The sequence below is a fragment of the Nicotiana attenuata genome, chromosome 6 (assembly GCF_001879085.1).
Source record: "Nicotiana attenuata strain UT chromosome 6, NIATTr2, whole genome shotgun sequence".
NCBI classification, from domain to species: Eukaryota; Viridiplantae; Streptophyta; class Magnoliopsida; order Solanales; family Solanaceae; genus Nicotiana; species Nicotiana attenuata.
In genome coordinates, this window is record NC_031994.1 from 97450593 (window position 1) to 97455337 (window position 4745).

Genomic DNA, 4745 nt, shown 5'->3' on the forward strand with positions numbered 1-4745 from the left:
GCATTTAGATCTCTGTTTTTATATTTCAGGATTAATTAGTTAACTAATTATTTTGCTCACATTTATATTTTACCTTTTTATTTTTAAATTAGTGATTTTTCTTTTCTTATTTAGGATCAAGTACTTTCATTAATTAAAGAAAAGGAAAAGAAAAACAAAAGAAAAAGTTGGAAAAAAAGGAAAAAGAGAAGAGGGCTGGATTTGTAAAGCCAATTGGGCCAATTTTAATCCCCAAAACCACCCTAGATCCAAGCCCATACATGGGATTACCCGGTCCAGTTTGCCCTAGCGTTAAACGGCTCCGTTTTGGGGCCTTGTCATCACAGCTGTTGATTTTGTGTGATCCAATGGCTGTGAACTGGGCATTGGTTTTGTATAAAAGTTTCCGAAACCCGGTCCACCCCATTAGAACCCCCCTCATTCCATCTCTAACGCCAAATCCAAAAAAACCCAGTCGCTCTAACTTCCCCCACCACCTCCACCGCCCTCCGCTGCCGAAAATGGCCTCACGATGGCGGAACTTCTCCAAATGGCCCCAAATTCTTACCATGTCACCGTCGTCCCCTCCCATTTCCAAATCCCCAAACCACATCCTTCAAATCCCTTCCGGTTCGGCCAAATCTTAGATCTAAGAATATGGGTCTGTTGCATATCCCCTCTTTTCCTTTTATTTTTTTGTTCCATGGGTCTAGATGTACTCCAAGCGCCTGCTCTTGGCAAGAGCAAACATTTGAGGGTCGATTTTAGTAGAATCAAAGACAAAACAAGAAAAAAGCTAAGTCTGATTTTCCTTTTCTCCTTTATTAGGGTTTCCTTTATTTTGCTTTTCTTTCTTGTTTTGCCTGAATTTTGGTTCCCGTTAATAAATAAAATATGTTGTTAGGGTTTCTCTTCATCTCTGTTTTCTTGATTCATTTTTCTTTCAGTAGCTTTAATTGTTCTTTTCTTCACTTTTGTTTTGTTCTTTTATTTTGTTGTTGTTCTTATCATTCTATGCATGCTTTGATTCATACCATGAAGAACGGAAAAAAAGGAGAGAAAAATGGGTTCAGAACACTATCTTTAGGGTTTCTTGTTTATTTTTTGTTCTCCTTTGATTTTCTTTCTTTTTTCTGTTAATTAACCAGTAATAATACTTAGTCGTTTAGGTTAAATGTCGCATTGTTGTTTGCATTGTTGTTTGCAGTTCTTGTTATGAATTTTTCTGTTCTTAGTTGTTTAAGTTGGCATATTTTTAGGTTAATTACAATAATTAGTTTGTGTTGGTTCATTGTTTATCGGTTGCCTTTTCAGCAGTATTCTGTTTTGAGTATTATAATCATTAGTTGTTTAGGTGTGGTTTATGTTCATTACAGTAGGGTTCATGATGATTTTGTCTTCGTTAGGTTCATTTGTTTTAGGTGTTTAGGATTCAATCACTATCTGGTTTTGATCCTTTTTTATTATCAAGTGGTCTCTTGTTCATATTTGTTCAATTTGGCAATGTTAGACATCTAGGGGTCAAATGAACAATAAAGGAATTTTAGGGGGTCATTTGAGAGATAAAAATTAAGAAAAAAGGATATGGATGCCTTAGGAATGTTCTAGAAATAGGGGGCAGCTGTCCCTATTTGGTTGGCACAAAATGATGCGCCAATAAGGGACAGTCAGCTGTCCCGGGCGGTTAAAAGATGCTTTTTCAGGCTAAAGGAAATTTTTTCCCGATTTGTTTTCTAGCACATGGCCTTTTAGGCCTATAAGTAGTACCATTCTTTCACTCATTGGGAGATAGACATACCGATTTGCAGAACTCTAGAATACTGAAAAAGGCTTGACTACTACACTAAGTAGCTGATTTCAATTCTCTTGGATTTTTAAAAGAAAAAAAAGCTTTCAATACTTTACTGATTTTCTGGCTTGAGCATGGATTAAACTGGGTGCTACAGCTGCTAACTATTGCTTGCTAACTACTGCTGGTTTCACTATCTTTTGCTGAAGCTGTTATTGCTTTTTTTTTTTGCTGTATCCAGGTACTTCACATACTATGAAATGCAAAATTTGAAGCTATAATATGTTAGCTGGACGTAAAAACTCCAGATCCATTTTGTTAAACACTTTTTTTTGTGTCTTCTTCCTCTATTATCAGTCCTTTCTTTCATTTGTATATGTTCTATTTTTCTGTAAATTTGACGTCTACTTTCATCTAGATAGTATTAATGTTTAGTTGGAAGGTTAGAATAGGATTAATATTTCATGTGGTATTTGTTGAACAATTGATCATTGTTTGAAGCTGTAATATTTGGAGACCTTGTTAGACTTGCGTTGGGTAAGTGTATTCAGTTAAATCATATTAAGTATTCGTACTAATCAAAGTTAGATTAATGCATGATAATTTCATGCGGGTATTTATTAAATGCTGAATCATTCTTAAGATTGTTAAAATTAGCTGGTGCATGCAAATATTTCACGGTGTTGCTATTAAATAGATCATTAGAAGCTGATTTTACAATTTGGTATCCATGTATTCAATGTTCAAAAATAGTTGGGTTTGGCCACAAGTGAGTTAAATGGTTTTAGCCTAAAAGGGTCTTAATGCTGAAGACCCTCTTCGTTAGAGGCTATTGGGCCAAACTTGGGCCCATATCACGATGTTCGCTTTTGAGCATAGGCTCAGCGTTGGGTCATTGCTTCTTTTGGGGCTTGATCCCAGGTCTTTCAGTTTCAACAATTCGTTGAGTTTATCCAAATTGATGCAACGAAAATGGTTTCTGTTTTAACGACTGAAGTTTTCGATCATAAGTCCAGCTTTTGGCCCCCTTTGAAATTATGGTGACCACCTTGTCCTTATTGATGGGCTTAATGTTGAGCCCCGTTTCTCTTGTCTTCTTTCTCGTGATTTTTGAATAACTTTGGGCATGTTGCTGGCCCCGAACTCCTTTGAATAAATAAGTATCTAATATACTATCCAAAGCATGCTTATAATTAGTAGGACTGAATTGAGCTTTAATGGTGCTAAGCCTCAACACCTTAGGCCTAATTAAGTGTAATTTTTTTTTTAATTGTATTGAGGTGTGCCATCCATAATTAGATCATCCATGACACTTATCAACTAGATCAAGATCTAACGTCTTTAGTTTATTGTAGCTAAATACAATTCCTTTAAAGAGAAAATGGATTAAGGTGTGCCATACATAATTAGATCATCCATGGCCCTCACAAATGTTGTAACTTAGATATTAATGAATTTTCGTAGTTTGCTTTAGGCGCGTTACAATAAATTATCATGGCTACGAGTACGGTTCCCGTGACGTAGTTGTGATTTGTAATTACTAAAATACGAGTGTACATTTCATGTGACCCGACTTTAATTTCCAACAATGTTAAATAAAATAAACGTATCGTGAACCGCGGATGCATTTCATGTAGCGCGGTTTACGATGTGTTTTCAAAAACAATCATGAGTTTTCCTAAAAAGAATAGAAGCGGTTACAAAGTTAAAAATGCACGTAGGTTTAAAATGTGTAATTAATCAGATATAGGTCAATTATCAATAGTTTAAGCGACTATGCTAGAACCACGGAACCCGAAAATGCCTCACCTTCTCTCGGGTTAACAGAATTCCTTATCTAGAATTTCTGGTTCGCAGACTTATAAAGTAAAGTCGAAATTTCCTCGATTTGGGATTTTAAACAAGTCGATGACTTGGAACACCAAATAAACTATTCCAAGTGGCGACTCTGATAAATTAATCAATCTCATTTCGATTTATGTCACTTTAATTAAAAAAACTCTCTTATACCCCTCGGGTGTAAAAAAGAGGTGACATGAATGTCTTTTTGGGATGATCAAGTGTACAATCATCTCTTGGGAGGTAAGGTTTATGTCCCCCTCCACTGTTGTAATTTACCTTATATTTATGAAAATTAACACTAGGCACAAGGCCTAGTGGACTTTGATTTAAAAAAAAAAAAGATTATTAGTTACAGCCTTAAACTATTCGTGGTCTTAACTCTTAATAACCTCAACTTGACCTTTTGAGAGTCATTACCCCCTGGACGCTGGTGTGGCAAAAAGTGTGGGTACACTCGCCTGCCATGTGAATTTTTCTGTATATATGGCATTTTTTTAAAAATAAAATATATATTTACCCTCCCCCCTTCATGAGAACCTACGCAGCACGAATCCGGATATAATCGGGTTCCAATGTGAGTGTCGGACACCGAGTGAGAAACAAAAGAAAAAGTCAGATCACTTCTCAAAGTTAAAGGGCTCATAATTTAACAAAGAGGTCATGTCACCTCTCAAAGTTAAAGCACTCATAGTTACAGAAACTGAAATGTTTCTACAAACTATGGGATCCAGGTGAATAATATTATCAGACCAGATTATATATTAAAGTAAAACGATTAAACTATTAAATAACTAGAGTTCAAGGGCCTTTCTCTTTCCCTTCAGTGACACTTCCCTCTCCATCCTGCTTGGCAATTGCAACCAACCCCTGTTAATTAGTTCAGATGGAAAAAACCAAAATATAAAGTTAGCTATCAAGTACAAGTGCATTTTTCACAAATAACAAATGCCTAATATTACTATTTCCACCCAATCTTATTCCATAATTTATCGCAAAATCATTCGAGGTTAAGTGTTTACCAGTGGTTGCGCTTAACCAGATCCAAAAGGGGAGAGGACACACACCGTTCGGTGAGTGAAAGACGAGGAAATGCCAATTCCAGTGTCTCCTAATGCTTTTTTTTTTTTTTTGGGGG

The 4745-nt window shown here is 36.0% G+C and overlaps 1 protein-coding gene across 2 annotated transcripts in view; it reads right to left on the bottom strand.

The window, feature by feature from the left end:
• Window positions 4228-4745, bottom strand: part of LOC109227550 — a 3484-nt gene continuing 2966 nt past the window's right edge. For both annotated transcript variants that reach the window (XM_019392754.1, XM_019392753.1), the window contains one exon: window positions 4228-4477. The gene's annotated coding sequence lies outside the window, so the exon portion shown is untranslated. The remainder of the gene's footprint in view (window positions 4478-4745) is intronic.